The sequence below is a fragment of the Pleurodeles waltl genome, chromosome 8 (assembly GCF_031143425.1).
Source record: "Pleurodeles waltl isolate 20211129_DDA chromosome 8, aPleWal1.hap1.20221129, whole genome shotgun sequence".
Classification (NCBI taxonomy): domain Eukaryota; kingdom Metazoa; phylum Chordata; class Amphibia; order Caudata; family Salamandridae; genus Pleurodeles; species Pleurodeles waltl.
Genome location: NC_090447.1, coordinates 1,368,956,087 through 1,368,973,940, shown reverse-complemented (window position 1 = coordinate 1,368,973,940; position 17,854 = coordinate 1,368,956,087). Strand labels below are relative to the sequence as shown.

The following is a 17,854-nucleotide window of genomic DNA, read 5'->3' as shown; positions in this document are numbered from 1 at the left end:
TGGGAAGAGCTGAACCCCCTAGGTAGAGAGAACCGACGTGGGGGGTTCTTCCGTACAGAGCATGGAACACCCATGTGTACCTGCTCAGCCTCCCATCTACCACCTGCCCTGCCCTTCAGGGGGTGCTCTAGAGGTACCAGAGGGTCCCCTCAGGATTGGCTACCACACTAGTAGTGCCAACCTAAGCCCAAGTGCAACTGTATCTCCACAGGCCTGCGTTGGTAGGTCCACTACATGCTTTACAGGTTATTCTAGTGGGTGGCACACTCAGTGCAACATCTCACTAGCACCCAAGGCTGTACCTGCCATGGGTATGTGGTGTTCCTTTTTACAGGGCACTTCAGGGTAGAGCACCTGAACCAATCACGTCAGTGCCCCCTCCTGACATGTGTAGGCAGGGCACATGCACTTTCCCACTGCAGTAAAGTGGGAAAGTGCCAAGAGTTCTAAGGCCATGCAAAGAGAGTCAGCAAAAGACTGAAAGGAAAAAGCAAAACATTTCAGGGAAATCCCCTAAAAAGGGCCATCTCCAACAATTACGAGCAAACTTGCATTATGACACATGCATTTGTGTGCATTTTGACACTACGGCCGTCTTGCTTGACTTGTATGTTTGCGTCCACCAACATGTAAGCGTGTGCATATGGCATGATATGGCTTCCTTTTTTTTATATATGTTTCATGATGGGCAATGCCTATTTTGAAAAGAAGAGCTCAGTAGTTAATTGCAGGGAACTAAAAAAACTAATAATAATAATAAACCCTTGAAAAAAGAATGTAATGGTGAACACCAGAGGAGTGGGTGAGATGTCAGGGGTAGGACGTCAATGTAGCTGAGCAGGAATAGCAGCGGGGAATGTCAGGCCGAAGACGTTTAACGTGTGTTAAACATTAAACAAAAAGCTGGAGGGAAGCAATGAAATAGCTCTGGGAGACAGATGGCCAACAAGGTGTGCGCAGGGATGGAGGAATTTAAAAGGGGAAGGATTACAGAAGAGAGAAAGCATTGGAAACATATGTAGACCTTTGTAATGTTTAAATTAAAATGTAGTTCCCTGAATGACACAAGTCATCCAATCAGAACACAGTAAAGTAGAAATTCTCCAGAGATGGAACACATTGTCATTGAGAAAATATGTATACAGTACATGCATGTACAGTATGATACTTCTGCCGATAAATATTTATTCTTTATTTTTCCTGGTTGAGATGTGACAGTAGTGTGATTACTATGCTCTCCAGGTACATATGTATCTAATTTGTTGATTATTGACATTACACCTAAAGTTTTTATGTCCTGATTTCCAAATTTATATTTGGGGTGTATGTTTGTTTAGCTAATTAATTATGATGTGAAGTTCAGTAAAACAATTATAAAGAAGATGATGTAATGCTGCAAGAATAGTTTCAAGACGTAAAAAACAAAATCGTATAACAGATGCAGTAATTGTGTAGTAATATAGATTTGCTGACAAAAACACAATTGATGTTTAGAGATAGCTAAAGGTTATAATGCAGACTTTCATCTGAAATGTTGCATAACATGGTTGTAATATAAATTGTCTATTATTATTCTAGATGGAGCTGTATGGGTCAAATCAAGAAATTGGATATTAATGATCAGATGGCACATGCAATCCTGCCTTCACTTAAGGTGACCCGAACCTAAGGTAATTATTTTTAAATTCTGTGTTTTGCTGTATGTCTCAGAGACTAACTATATAATCAATTGACTGATTGTAGAATTTGCCTGAATGGCATTCATTTATTTTTGCTGCTTGTAAAAAACTAGCACCAACAGGAAAACTGTTATTTAAAATTGATAGTGCATTACAATAAAAAAAATAAACATATTTATATATCACCAAAATCCTTGAGGATGACTAAAGCGTACTGCACCTGCAGTGAGTCCTCTTAGAGTAAGGCTTCACACTAATACACTTTTCTTTAATTATCAGAGGTTAACTGCATTATTGATGTCAACTTCACAGATTTAAATCTTTTGAGTTTTGAGTGAGTTTGCATTAAAGAAAGGGCATCTCCCTATGTTTTCCTCATTATTTCATGTTTTCCCTTGAAGGTCTCATTCATGAAAGGAGTCTTCCAGAGCAGTAGTGAGTTTATGGCTTGTTGATGGGCTTGTCACTATTATTGGCGAATCTGAGAATCACAATGTTAACCAAGATGAGTGTGTTCTCCATAGATTAGAAAAACTTTTTGAATGATGCTTTTTCAAAGTGTAAATAGAAATTAATTCATTACATCAAGGTTTCCATAATAGGTTAATTTATTTTCCTTTTCTTGAATATTCGTGCAGAAAGAGTTATCTCAAAATACGCCAGTATCTCGAAATTTACCAACACATGTTTTGCCCTATAAGGGCACGCAAGCCAAGGGATTTTTCAAGACTGTGTCCCGAAATCCAAATACCAGAGAAAATAATGGTATTTAGATTTCGTCAGACTGGACATTTGTCACCGTTGTAACGGAACAACACTCTGATGAAATCTAAATCAGACCCATAATGGGGACTTAGCCATAGTCTCAGAAAGAGAAAGCAAAGGTTTAATAAAATCAATTAATGAATCAAAATGCTAAATACTGGCACCTCTTGGTGTAAGGAAACTCACCTGTGCTAATAAGATGTCCGTAAAGCTGCTGGTCACTCCTAGTGTTTCATCCTACAAATAGGTATCAAGTAGGGATTGGGATATCCCCTGAAAATATTTGTGTGATTAGGCTCATGCAATCAGAAATTTGATTATTATTGAGCACGAACATTGGTAACTGAATGACATGAGTCTAATCCAAAAATGTCAAACAAAACAAGGTTCAAGGTTTTTTATTTATGATTATAGAACTCTGAGGACAGCCAAATAAAAACAACTGTCAAACACCAGTATGAGTAAAATCATAAAAATACACAGAATAAATATACTCAGATCTAATCCTCGCTAAAATTTCACTTGCTACAAACGTTTCTTCAATATAAATTTAAGAAACATTTGAAATAGTTAAAAATACTATAGCAAAACATTCCATTCGGGCCATATAAAGTGACTGTAGAGCTTCTGTGGCTGTACCTATTGAAAGTCGTTAGTCAATTGGTCTCAGCCATCTCTGTCATTGTGAAGAGAGAGCAGTACAAACAAACAGGACATGCTTCAAATCCTGATGCTCATTATTACATAAATTACATGTTGGAGGGAATTTAGTTCCCAGCCTCAACAGGATCCAAAACTGCCTCAAACTGTGAGGTAAATTCCAGACAATGTATGGTTGTTCCCTCCTTAAACAGATAGAATTACGTGTGACTTGAAAATCCCTGTTTTGTTGACACCTTTCCATATACATGTGGGAGTTTAGCACCCACGAGGGCTGCTTTAGGACACCTTTTCATTGTTCTGCTGTGAGAGGTAATACTAAGTCAGGATCAATATTCAACAGATCAGCCACCATTATAAAATTTCTATAAATTACGGATCCGATCTTTCTCTCCTCCAATAGCTCTTTCTTTATTAGGAGCCACATGCAATTTTTTTTACTCCTTGCTAAGCAGGCTATCCAAGATACTACCCCAAACAGACCCCGGACAAACACACTTCTAAACCCCATCTCCAACTTCAGGGCCGCCGCCGAGGTTGAGGTTGTTACCGAGGTGATGTTTCTTCATAGTTGACCCTCCACTATATTTAGAAATCCCCATTTGGACACCTCAGTTGTCTCCAATCCATACAGCAGAGAGGCAGGAATTTGTTCTCAATAAACTTCCAATAGGTAAAGAAAGTTTCTTCTGCCCGAAGCCCCATAGAGAGCTCCCAACCCTTTAGCCCTGGACCAAGGCTTTGTGTTAGTTGCTCTCTTTATAGGACCTTTCACTAAGATTACTGCACATTACCCTTCTCAAAAAGGTATAAGGATTTACAGTTTCTAATTTGTGAGTGTCCACCATCCAAGGGAAATTATTAAATTTAGCTTTCCTCCTACCATGAAAGCACATAATTTTAGTTTCTGTGTTATTAGTCCTTAAATGAAGGGTCACAGAAACTTGTTGTAAAGATTTCAAACGGTTATTCAAATCTTCAGGTGTAAGGTCTAAAACGATCAAATCATCAGTGTATCAGTGCATAAGGCAGATAAACTCTTTACCACCAAGGGACAGAGCAATACCCTCCATCTGGGAAAGATAGCCTGCGAGGTCTGAAATATACTTCGAGAAAAGGGTGGGGGTTAAGAGACACCCTTGCTTTAGGCCATTTGGGGTTTTTATTTTTTCCAAGAGACCCCGTTTGCCCCCAAGTAACACTGTACAGCAAGTGGAAGAGTGAAGAGCACTCATTAGTTCTAACAAAGTACAAGGTATTCCCATCTTAGCCAACTTTTTCCACAGCAAGGCACGGTCCACTTTGTCAATGGAGAAGTCTATAAATGCTGCATAGATCACACCCCCTTTTGTCTTTACATAATTTTCAATAATTATCTGAAGGGCTCCTATATTATCCCTTGTCCCATGATTTTTTTTTGGTACCTGGTTTGCTCCAAAGGGATCATATTATTGTCTTCTGCGCAATCATTTATTAGAGTCAGCAGACACTTTACCCACAGCATCAAGGAGGGCTAGCAGTCAATAATTCTCAGGCAATTACCTGTCTCATTTTTTATATAGCAGGACTAAAATGCTTCCTAGCCAGGACAGGGGGACGTTTCTATACTTATAGCAGCCTGTAAAAACCGGGAGCAGTATTTCGCTCCATGATACAGGATCTTGTTTTATGGCTAAGATGGGGACTTCATTAATCCCTTTGCTGCCGGTGTACGATTCTTCAATTTCACTAGCTGAAGGGGAGAAATGGGGGCATATACCATTTTCTAAATTCTGAATTTCATCTTTTCATGTCATATTCAAAACCAGGGTAAAGGTCACCAAAATGTGATCACTAATGGGGACATCTACTTATTTTAGGTCACCCAATAAATAAAAGGAAGTATGTCTAACCACCACATAATCTGAAATAGATCCATCCTTTATGATTTACGTATGAACTGCGCTGGGTTGTCAGAACAAAACCTCCCGTTTGCAATAATACAATCGCTATTTTTCATATAATCCAATAACAGAAGCCCTCTTTTATTAGATTTTATTTTTGGAGGCAAGGAAATATGAGGGACCAGGAGTGCTTCATCTTTTACAATATCATATGATTAGTTCAAGGCAAAGTTAGAAAGTTTGCAGTTCAAGTCCCCATGCAAAATTACATGGGGTATGATCCTTAGCAAGAAGATTTTTAATAAAAGAAAAGACCTTATTGACCAACGCATCATAGATAGCCTATCGAGAGATATAATCATTTACCAATAGTAGAGGAAAAATCCCCATCAACCCGCCTGGTTGGTGTGTCAATAGTGCCATAAATAAATCAGAGAAATCTCTGTAGCACTCATACTTCCACATGTACCTATTGGTTAAAAGAAATGCTACATCCCCCTTTGGGTGTCCTCTTCAAAAGTGTTTAGCTTTACAATCAAGAAAAAAGTAGCGAGGACACTGTATTCCTACATCATACCAAGTCTCCTGGAGACAAATCACATTCAATTGTAGGGACTCAAAAAGGTGAATCTTTTCCCTACTATTCTTTATACCAGCAGCATTCCAAGAGTCAACCTTTAATTCATTGCCAGTTCTGGTACCAACAGGGATTCATGCTAACACTATTTAAGACCCCAGGCAACCAGTTCCCCTTTTGCACATCTTCATAGAAATTAGAATCTGTATGAGCTTTAGGTTCCCTTAAAACCACACAGCTGCCATTTTCCCCAAGGGATATTGGCAAGCCTGTGCATAGGATCGTAGTGTGTCCATGTTATGCAGCATTAAGTACAGATCTATGTTCAGAACTTTGGCACCCTCGAACTCACCCCCTCCCTTCTTGAAAAGGAAAAACATCAATTCCTCTGTGTTCTGAGCATTCAACATTCTGTAAGATAGTTTTTACTATAATTCTGGAGAAGAAAGACATCCTTGAGCTGGTTCCAGATCCTGCGTATTGCAAGGAAACTAAGTTCAAGTCTCTACTTTGGATAGAATTTAGAGACTCAATATCCTTGAAGCATGCTGATTTAAGATTACATTTGGTTCAAAAATATGGGCCTCTGCAGTCCACAATGCTGAATGCTAATGGCATTTGGCGCCACTTTTAAAGCCATAAAGAGAATTAGTCCTGCGTCAATTGCAGTGGGCCATGCTTGCTTCCCTACCATTATAAACACCATCTTGACCAGGTAAAAAAAGCATTCAATCATTCATATACCACCCTTTTTTTGATAGTTATTTCCTATACTGTGTTCTAAAATGAGGTGAATGTTAATAAAAGTTGTGAGTGTGGACCTATCATGGTCTTGCCAAAATGCAAGAATGCATGAAAACATACTTAGATTTCAAATACTGAGTTTGGTTGTTGCAGCATTTTTCAATCAAAATGACATAAAGATAGTTAGTCCTGCGTCAGTTGCATCAGTAGCAGTGGCAGTGGGGATCCTGCGCCAGTTGCACAGGGGCATTCTTACTTCTCTACAAATTTTGAGTGTCATCTTGGCCAGGTAAAAAGATTATTTAATCATTTTTATAATATCCTATCTTTGAGGGCTATTTCCCAAACTGTGTTATAAAATGGGTTAAGTTATAATTAAAGTCACAAGAGCGGACCAATCATGGTCATGTCGAAATGCAAAAGTGTATCAAAGCTTACTCAAATTACAAATACTGTGAAAAGAAGATGCCATATTAAAGTTGTTAAGATTATGAGGTTCCCTGTATGTAATATACTTTCTTCCCTACAAATGTTGAGTGCCATCTTTGCCAGGCAAAAAGATAATTCAATCATTTGTATAATATCCTATCTTTGAGGGATATTTCCCAGACTGTGTGGATGGATTAAATTATGATTGAAGTCACAAGAGCGGACCAATCATGGTCTTGTTGAAATGCAAAAGTGTATCAAAGCATACTCAGATTACAAATACTGTGTAAAGTAGGTGCCATTTTGAAATCGTTAAGAATATAAGGTTCCCTGTATGTAACATAGGCGCCATCTTGGATCGGTGTGATTAATTGAAAAAATATAAGAGGAAGTGAGAGCCTACTCTCTCTCGTGTACCTGGAGCTCTTCTGCAGGGTGCCTGACTGCCCTTAGGAAACCTACCTTGGGCACCACCTACATCCAAATTCCTTTGGATGACTGGTGGTTGATGGTTCAGGACGTCGTGCCAGCGACCCCTGCCCCAATTCCCTGCAAAACTGCAATCTCACCCACTAACCTGCATAAATACGACAACTCTGATCACTCGGATCACAACATACATTGAATGTTAGAATGAAAAAGTGTTAAACCTGACATCAAAATAACCACATAACTTAATGACAAGCAATACTGATTTGGTTCCTGGAAAGGAAAATAAGTATACATGCACCAATTTCAACACAACCAACCCCTGCATGCCCACCCTCTGCGCCCTTTCCACTGGGGATTGTAGGTGGAAAACCAGATCTACATCTATGCGGCTCCCAGAGGGCTTGGCACAGTTGATGCTGTCAGCAGGGTTGCGGCCTCCATGTAGGGGGTGCATGTGCCTATGATTCATCCATGGTGTGGGGCGAACCAGAAGCGCTGCAATCATGGCAGTGAGCATGAGCCAAGAGACCTGCTTGCCACGTTGCGGTCCCTTCTAAGGGGAGTGACCTGACCCCCACAACCCCAGAAGCACCTGGGTCAGTGGCCGAGCGGCCAATCCACATATGCACCCTGACCAACTCCCAGGCCCAGGGTGAGCGCCCGAACCTCAGGATGGTCCCAGCTTCCTGCCATATCGCCGGCTCTCCCTAGTCAGGAGAACCTTGGTAATATATAAGTTTCGAAGTTTGGTACTGTGTGATGTTGTTTATTTATGCACTAAGACAACTAATAAAAAAATATTTGTTGGTGAACCTTTGCCTCAATTTTCAGCAGGGGAATATATCTCCAAAATGTATATTTTCGAGAATGCCCTACAAGTAAGGCTCACTTTTGGAAAAATCTGACTCCATGTATTTAATCCAATTAAACAGATTTCAAATCTCTGGTGGACATAAACAGAGCAGAAAAATGTTTTCTAATCTTGAAAATCATAATCATGCAATGCTTGCCATGAACGCCAGCCACTTGTACCAATAGAGCATATGTTCAAATTCAAGGTTCAATGCCCTATGCAGAAGAGCTCAGTGGAAATAGTCTCAATCACCTGCAGAATCTGGCACCTCACTATGGGCCAGATGTACGAAAGGATTTTACCCATTCTGTGTCTATGGGAAAAAGCTTTCGTACATATGGCCCTATGTCTCCTCCAGACACCGTCAGTCCATCCAGCCTGCCATGATCCTCAACAGTCAGCAAGATAAACTATAGGATGAAATATCAATGAAATAATTTTCAGTACAGATGTGAAATACACTTAATAATGAAAAAAAAAGTTAAATCAACTTTACTGAGATTTAGGAAAGCCCTGGAAACCTCCCTTAGGAACGCATTTAGTCAGAATTTCATATTGTGGACCATCCTCCACTCCCCAGCCTTGATAACCACAAAGAATTGGGCACTACAGACATTACACATTTAATAAATCCATGCAGAACAACCATGCCTCTTCCTCTCTTCCCGCATAGGTCATCAGCTGTTGGTTTGTACCAATCAGGCACAGTCTCGACATGAAACCATTATAAATCAAATATTTGGAACTTTGCTTGAACCCATAACATCCACGATAGCCATCGTTCTTACCACCACTGTCATATTCTGAAAGAGCCAACGTAGAATTATAACTTGTTACAAAAGCATTAAAAGATTGAAAAAAACATAGGTTGACTTTCCATTAGCACTTTCAGTTCAAGGAGTACATTATAATCTACAGGTGCCATGTGTGTTTTGCAAAACAAATTTGCAAAAAATGTTCCGGCTCTGTATGCATAAAGATAAATCTTGATCATCAAAAAGTTAATGATGCGTGCTGCACATAATATACAGAGAACAGTCTTTCAGACATAAAATATAATTTCCCAAAGTTTTCGTAGAGTTACATTTCTCGTATGCTATGCTACCCGGGGGTGCCACTTGAATACTGGATTATGGAGCTCTGCACTATTTCTAGATGCTAGCCACTCCTTGGCTAACGAGCCAGTTATTTAGTTTATATACTATTTGTTTTAAATACAGGTTTTGCGGATTTTTCTGAAAAATAATTCAAGGGAATTTCATATGCAGACTGCAAGAACAAGAATTAATAGGCACCTTTGCAGCTGAGCTAATACTGTCCTTATATCTCTTTGCTCAGACACCCGTCTTCCTGAGATACTGATTTATCGAGCTTCCGATCAGATCCAATTAAAATAGTTGTGAATTATTAGTAGGGAGGAAGATAAATTAGCAGTACATCGTTTTAGGTCACAGCACGCATGTTTAAGCAACGAAAAATGAGTGATGCTTAGTTCTTTGCATGTTCACTAATTTAGGTGCAGGAACAGGAACATCAGTTCAGATTTGAATGGTCCTCGTGCCATATTCCATGTCTCCCCAAAGCGAATGGATTGTTAAAATATGCCATACTTTGTTTCTTTGAGATATCAGAATTTACCACACCCTGTCAAACCAGGCTTGGCATGTGCCTATGATTAATATGTATCTACCTTGTTGAGGTCTGGATACATTGGGTAACTCATCCCGTGTTTCCAATTTACTATAAAGCCCTGGGAAGGAACGGGACAGGAAAATATGACGACTGCGCAAGCCGCAGCAGTTAGAGTTATGAGTAGCGTGGACTTCATCACACTCACTGCCGGTGTGATATAGTGCGCATCCCCCTTTTACATTTCAGCAGGTCTAACCTATCAGAAGCGAATATCGGGAAAAGGCTTGATATTTACTGGGACATGGTATTTTGGTTCGGGGTTTTCCGCATTTTGTAGGCAAAATGTATAACAAGTGCTATTTTTCACCTCAATCTAGTCCAAGTAGCACTGTATCAGATTTTATCAGGCACCTTAATATCAAATACTTCTAGGGTACTCATAATTAGGGCCTAACCTTTTAGAATGTGGGCCTCCAAAGTGTTGTCTTAGAGCATGATGGTGGATATGCATGAATATGTTGTTCCCTAGGCGCATTGTAATTACATTAGAGGGTCTGCCACACCTGCATGTATACCTGGTTATGTGAGTGGCCCGTATGTTGCTTTCCGAAGAATGTAGGTAGTCGGTGTAGTAGTATGATTTTGATTGTCCATATGATTGAGGCCTCCACAAGACTCCTATGAAGGCTTTTAATTGAGATGACAATGGTCGGCATGTTTTTTCTCAAAATATGTGACCTACAAAATGTTGGGTTTTTTAAAGACTTTTGATCTTTTATGCAGATAGGCGAGTGTCTATGGTGTTACACAGTAGAGGCACAAAGCAAGCAGGATATCACTGGCTGATTTTTTCAGTGCTTTCAGTTAGAAGAATGCTGCATTATGTATGGCGGCAAACTGTCCAGTGAGGCTGGGGTTTGCATCTTGCATCACTTCCGGGTTTCTCACAAAAGAAAGTGGAGTGAGCAGAGAGTAATGTTCATGATGAGTGTAATAAAAATATTGAAGAAAAAGAGAAAAACAGAGTGAAACTCAAAAGGCGATTGGGATGAGGAATGAAACCCCTCATAGTATTACTTATTGGACAGAAAGTGTTCAAACCACTCCAGTGTTCCATTTGAGATGATGATCACTGAAGAGTGGTGGATTAGGAAATTTGAATCCACTGTGCTGATTTTTAAAGAGAGATGTAATAGGTTCAGTATACTTAGGGATCCCAATCCTGCTTTTTCAAATGCTTTATCCCAAACACTGGGGGGAAGCTGGATTTGTAGATTACTAGGATTTGGAAGGCTGTAGTGAGGAAGGAGGGTTTAGTGGTAACAATTTTAGCCAGAATTGTTTAGTTGTATGGAAGGCTTGCTAAGGGTCAATAGGCATTTGTCTAAGTGGAGTCTAAATTGACTTTTTTAATGAGGGATGTTTCTAGTGAATAGTTTGGGGCAGCAGTAGCTTCGCCAGCACTGAAGGAGTTGTTAATGGGAAAATCAGCCATTAGGAAGCAAGCTTTTACCATTCTTTACTACACCTGTTACACAATGTGCTGACCTTTACAATGTGTTATTGTATTATGATGTGGTACTTTAACACAAATTAGTTATCCAGTTATTGCCAGGTCACTCTTCCCAATGGAAGTGCGTTTTTCTGCTAATAACTTTAGCACCGTTCGCTGAATCTTCATGAAACTTTACAAATAAAACATAAATCCACCGCAGCTCCTTCCTGAAAAGTGTCAGGGCGAGCTGTCAAGCGAGAGCTGGGAAAAACAGGAGTCTGAAAACAAAATTTGCCCATGCAATTTTTATAGGGATTTTTGAACTGCGATACAGAGAAAACAGATGAACAGAATTGCACCAAATTTGACAGAAAGCTAGATCTTTACGCAAAAAGCATAATTTTTGTGATTTGATGTAAATGTGTTCTGTAGTCTACGAGAAGGTTAAAACAATAGAGCTATATTGACAGGTGGTCTGCAGGACTACAAATTGAAAAGATACAGCATTCTGAATGGCAGAGAGTGTTTATTTCTTCTATTGACTCAGTACCATGTCCAGAATAATATTTATTTATTTAAGGTGTGGGGGTTAAAAAAGAAAAAATTTGGGTATGTGCTCCGATTACATAGGATTCCCACATGGTCACCACGGCCTCTGGATTCCCGTTTGAGTCAGCGTAATCCCTGGACCCTGCAGCAGCCCAAGAGTTCAGAAAAACTATTAAAAAGCACTTCAACCAACTTCACAATGCACACAGCCAAAAGCCATGTACAGCATTGTGTTGGCTGCCCGAGAGGAATTGGGTGCAGTGCCTGGACATAGGCCAGGTCCTATGGCCAACCCCACTTCTGCACATGGGAGAAGGCTGTGTATGCCAGGGGTTGGCCACCCAGAAGGAGATGGATGAGGGTCTGGCTGCAGACCAGGTCTTGTAGCCTACCCCACGATGCTCATGATCTTTTGCAGGGCCTTGCAGCAGCGGGGTTTGAGATAGTTGTGTATGATAATAAAACCTTACTTTACATTAAAAAAACACTAGAAGCCTACTGGAAAAAACAAAGGTTAATGTGATGTTACACTTAGGTATATTAATAATAGCTTACTTCACATTAAAAAAGTCAGAAATTCATTTGTGCTTATGACCTAACATATTACATCACTCAAGACATGTTCCATGACATCATTGATAATGTCACTGAAGAGATCTGAAATTGTGTCATTCATGGTATCAGTGTGCACAGCGAGGCATAGCTACTTCTGTAAAGTATAACTGGTGAATTTCAGTGTTTTTTAAGTTTAAAAATGTTATGTTTTAACTGATTTTTTGCACATAGTTATAACATCAATTTAATCTTTGTTTTTTCAGTGAATAGATAGATAGATAGATAATGTAAGAGATTGGGTTATTGTCTGATGGAGTTCGAAGCCCTACTCGGGTAACAACCACAATACTTGAGCTCATTCCAAAGAGGATGTAATGATTACCTTCTTAGTTTTCTTGTATGGGAATAAACATTATGTTTTCATATATTTTTGCATCCTTTGAAGAGAACATTAATATAAAATGTGAAAGTCAGTGCACATTCTTATACGCAGCTCTCAGTTATAACAATTTATGAAATCTTGTACCACAAAAAAAGTTGCTGCAAATGAAGCTAACAGTCAGAGACACCACCAACATGGTGCCATTAACTATGATGCACTGGTGTTATCGTCAGCGGTGCCTACTGTTTTTAATAATTAAAAATTAAAAGGTCTCCTGCTGACATCTATAATTACACATGTGCCTTGCTGACATAGCATTCCTGTTTAAGGTTTTGAGTTCAGTCAAAGGTTAAGGTGCAGTGTTACAGAGGATGTACATCATTACAGCATTCGTTAATTGGAGATTATGCCAGAATCATGTTCTGCATTGCCCCAGCAACAGGAGCAACTGTGCAAGGGAAACAGGCATTACAACGCAGCTGTAACCACGCTCACCCTTAACCATGCATGCTTTACAACGCATGCACCTTTACCACGCATAGCCTTACCACACATTTTTTACAACGCTTATGCCTTTACCACGCATGCCTTGCGTGATACTGGTGGTAAGGGCATATGTGTTAAAGGCGTGCTAAAGGCTCTCAGTGTTGCGGGTCGTAAATAGGAAATGGAAGGGTCTCTCTGTTTCCTCTTTACAACCTGCGCTGCACCTCAGGAGAGCTGGCTCATTGGGTTGAGACTGGGGTAAGAGGGTTTTAGGGCTCAGGGTGGGGGGCAATTTTTTTTTTAAGTGTTGGGGCTCAGGGAGGGTAGCACTGGGGTTTGGTTTTGTGGTACAGGGCAGGAGGGTTTGGCTTTAGGGCTTGGGGCGGGGGAATCGTTTAAGGCTTCAGGGCAGGGGTCAGGTATTTTTTTTAAAGGGTCGGGAGTCAGTGGTCGCACTGGGGTCAGGTTTTAGGGCTCAGGGTAGGGAGGTTTAGCTTTAGGGCTTGGGGTGGGGGAACAGTTTTAGGCTTCAGGGCAGGAGTCGGGGATTTTTTTTAAAGGGTTGGGGGGGTCACCCTTGAGTCAGGTTTTAGGGCTCAGGGTAGGGGTTTGACTTTAGGGCTTGGAGGGAGAGTTTTAGGCTTCAGGGCAAGAGTTCAGGAGTTGGGAATGTTTCTTAAAAGGTCTCGGGGGGTGCAGAGGTCCGGTTTTAAGGCTTAGGACAGCGGTCAGGGAAAAGCTTAATCATGCATATGCTTTTAACATACATGCTTTTACGACAAAATGCGTTGTAAAGGAATGCGGGGAAAAGGAATATTCATTGTTACGGTTATGCGTGATTAAGGTTATACACGGTTAAGGCATTTGCATTGTAACGCATGTGTGGTAAAGTCATTGTTGCAATGCAATGTGTTGTTCTGTCATGCTATCACTGTGCAAACATATATTCTAGTTTAAATTTGGAAGTATAGGTCAGTTTCATTGCATCTTCCCCTGTTTGATGTCTCTTGCACTTGAGCATTATACTTAGTTGGGGTGAGTCACCCATTCATTTTGAAGAAGGAGCTTGGGCCTACATTCCAGTCGATGATTGCAGGATAGGACCTTTCAAGAGCTTCAGGGTATAGAATGTAATATGAAACGGAGGGACGAAGAAGGTTCAACAGTTTCAAGTGTGCTTCTAGAAGGTCCAAAATTTTTAGGAGTCATTTTTGAGTAGTGTGGACATTTCTTCCGAGATAGCAAGCAGAATTCATTTTCCAACTCTCAGTCAGACAATCTGCTGCCAGCCTTTAGGAATCTGCTAAACTCAAAAATTGCAACATTTGTAGGGTCATTAATTTCTTAAAAACTTGAGAAGTAGGTAGTGCAGATCTGAAACAATGCACTGGATTTTGGACTCCTGAAGGGTTCTAGGACTAGAGAAATAGATTTTCAGGGTCCATTCCTTTACTGAAGTAGAGTTTCATGAAGACGGTGCTTGTATTAATAAGTGATTGATGCAACTCTATGTCCTTCTGGGACTAAGCAGAGCGAGACTTCAGTGTTTTCCACTACATTAATCAACTTCTTATACAATTAAGGTACTATGCACCAGATGGATGAAATCATTTTGCTGTTACAAACTCAGCGATTCCCAAAATCACAGGGTGGGCAAACATAAAATGGTGTTTAGTCATAAACTCTTCACATTTAGGACACAGCTTAGAAGCAGAGTGCTCTCCTAGCCACAATTATTAATGGTAGGGATCAATGGTTTGCCAACACTATTGTGATTCCAAACCATTGAAAAGTTACACCTCTTAAAGGATGACAAATGATTCACAAAGGGGAATAGTATCAGGGACTTGGCAGACCAGGACCATTTTTGGGGGACTACTGCATGCCCCCTTCAATGTCTTCCCAAATAAGATTTTTGTTTTAAAGTATCACGTACTCCTTTAAGGATCACAGGTTCCTTTGAAAAAAAAAGGGTCCCCATTTGGGAATGCGAGTGCAGGGATGGAGGTCTACAGCCCCTTGAAGTCCACCATCCCTATTTTAGTAGGCAATTGCACGGGGATGCCATTAGTGACCTGCTTAATTAATATTCATTAGGCAGGTAATTCTACAAGCCCCTGGAAATGGGCATTTTTACGATGAGACCTATTAGTACACAGGTCTCATTGCAAACTAATAACTGGACTCAAATCTCTCTGCACAATATGCACCTGCGGTTCGTGGCATGCCTGTTCGTACATCTGGCCTGATGTTTGCAGTAGAGCTGATGTACCTATAAACATTTCAATATAACTTTACTCAAGTTTTCGTACTGTCTAGGTATACCTGAGTGATGGCTTACTACTTGCCAAAATGACCGTGTGTACACTCTGTAACATGATATGGTATTTCTGGCTTTTTTCAGTGCAGCTGAAATAGTGTGGTAGGACCATGGATTGATGCTCTATATGGCAGAGTTGGTCATTGTAGATTCCTATGCTACGGCACTATGGAGCAAACCACTTAGAGATCTTGCCACTTGCATAGGAGCAAATGAGAATATTCATTCTTATGCTGCACTATGTATTTCTCCTGTGGATTCATTCATGTATTCTTCTTGGCAGACCCCCTGACAGGGTTTAAGTCACCAGAATCGAATCATGAATGATCCTACATACAAGCATAGAAGAGAGCACTGAGCCAGTTTTTTTGGGCGAGCGCAAAGCGCTCGTCCCATTCTGTAATCTCTCTTTGGGCTTCCAACCACGCCCATGTCACGTCAGTCACTTACATTGGTTCGTGGGCTTGCCTCTTAAAATCCGCTTGTTTAAGATAGTGAGCTGCCTTCAGTCCATGGTGCAGCGAGTCGGCACGAGAGCTCAAAAATATCACTTCATGTTTCTGAGCTGCTGTTAGTGCCTTGCATGCATTCACTCGCACAGTTAGAGAAAGAGCTGCAGTCCGCGTGATCTCTTAAAAAGAGATGTACAGCTCCTTCTGCGCCTGTCTGCGGGCACAGAACTGGATCATGGAAGCCGCTCAGGGGTGCATTACGTAGCTGGGACCGAGTGCCTGAGTGCAGAATTGTGATCTCTGTATCACATGTGCTAACTCTGTGACAGTGTGTGGACTGGGGGAGCTAGGATATTAAACATAAAGCACAAGTGCAAACTGCTATTTCGTGGGTCAGTGCATGTGCACACCGGCTTGACTGTGGAGGGGCCCGGGTGAACTCATTCAAGTGGCTCTGGCTTGTGAGGGTACCCTTTGTGAGACAGTCCTGATGGGATTCCAGGTACCTTCCATGCCCACTCTCATACAACGCTGGAAGAGTGCACCAATAGTACAATGTTTCCTGGCAAAATAGCTTATCTGAAGTCATTTTTGTCCCTCTGCCTCTGCCAGTAATACAGGGCAAGAACATGGGCAAATGATGTTCTTCATTTGTCTTTGGGCCACACCCCCATGCAAATGAAGGAATGCTCACTTCACATTGCGCGGCTGTTACAAAGGGTGGCCGCACTATGTGTATCACAAAAGGGTCTGCAGACGTATCATCTGTGGGATGGAAGCACTCTGGGGGGGGGCTAAAAGCATGTGCAAAATCCCACAGTGATCTTGGTAAAGGTCGGCAATGTGGCCACAGATATTAGTTGTTCTAAATGGATACTGTGCAGAAAAAAGTTGGAAGGTAAATGGTGCAACCAATGACAGAAACACTCATAGCTATTTCTTGAAATGGCCATGCAACATCGCATCCCAAATTAGTTCTAACTCTAGTCTGTTAGTGTGAAAACTAGTGCTTTTCAGGTGAGTCATAATTGCAGGATGTTTAGAGCTCTAAGACTCACCCGATAGTAAAATCTACTTGAGTTTCCAAATTGAACAACACACTTGAAAATAACCCTCACTAAAATCCATGATTTGTAAATTTACCTCATACATATTCATTGTGGGTATCCTGAATACGTGAGTGAATATCAATATTTGCTGAGTAGGTTTGTTTCTTCCTAATTGCTTTCTAGCCATCATTACTGACTTATAGAAATATACATGAACCATAGTTTATCAAAAGTAGCCGGCTGACTTTTAGTTCAGTTACAGCAGCTGTAAATCGACTTTGATTTACGTCACTACAACCAGCTCAGCCCAGTGCGACGGCACACTGCTCGAAGTAATCAAGTGCTCCATTAATAACACATTCAATCATTCATTGCATCATTGTCCTTCTACTGATTCTAAATATTCTGCATCTTCCAGATTAAAAAACAAGGCCGACAGACATTGTCATGAACGTTTTGTTGCATATCAGTGATAGTAATGATCATGGGCAAGACTGAGCTGCTTTGTTGTTGCTACTTCAGTAACTACTGCATTCCCTACCTGGGTATTCAGTTCAATCCAACTCACGGATTTATAAAGCGCATGGCCACCCGGCACCCGACTTCCCAGCACTGACAGAGCTAGCTCGAGTGAAATAGATTGAAAACTTCAGGAAAGAGGTACGTTTTTACTTTCTTTCTAAAAATCAGGCCAGTAGGCTAAGAATTCCAGAGCTACGGAGCAAGAAATGTAAAAGAGCGACCTCTTCTGGCTTTTTTTTACTCTTGGAATGGCAAGGAGGTCATGATTGTTGGACCTATATACCAACATACAAACCACTTCCTACATTTTGAATTCACATACTTCTATGCTCTTTGTGCGGAGCCTGATTGCTATAAAAGGGTACACAGTGAAAAACTAAAGTCACAGTT

The 17,854-nt window shown here is 40.7% G+C and overlaps 1 protein-coding gene across 2 annotated transcripts in view; it reads left to right on the top strand.

The window, feature by feature from the left end:
* CNTN5 (contactin 5) overlaps nt 1-17,854 on the top strand; it is a 3,179,309-nt gene that overhangs the window by 311,315 nt on the left and 2,850,140 nt on the right. For both annotated transcript variants that reach the window (XM_069202389.1, XM_069202386.1), the window contains exon 2: nt 1,579-1,670. The gene's annotated coding sequence lies outside the window, so the exon portion shown is untranslated. The remainder of the gene's footprint in view (nt 1-1,578; nt 1,671-17,854) is intronic.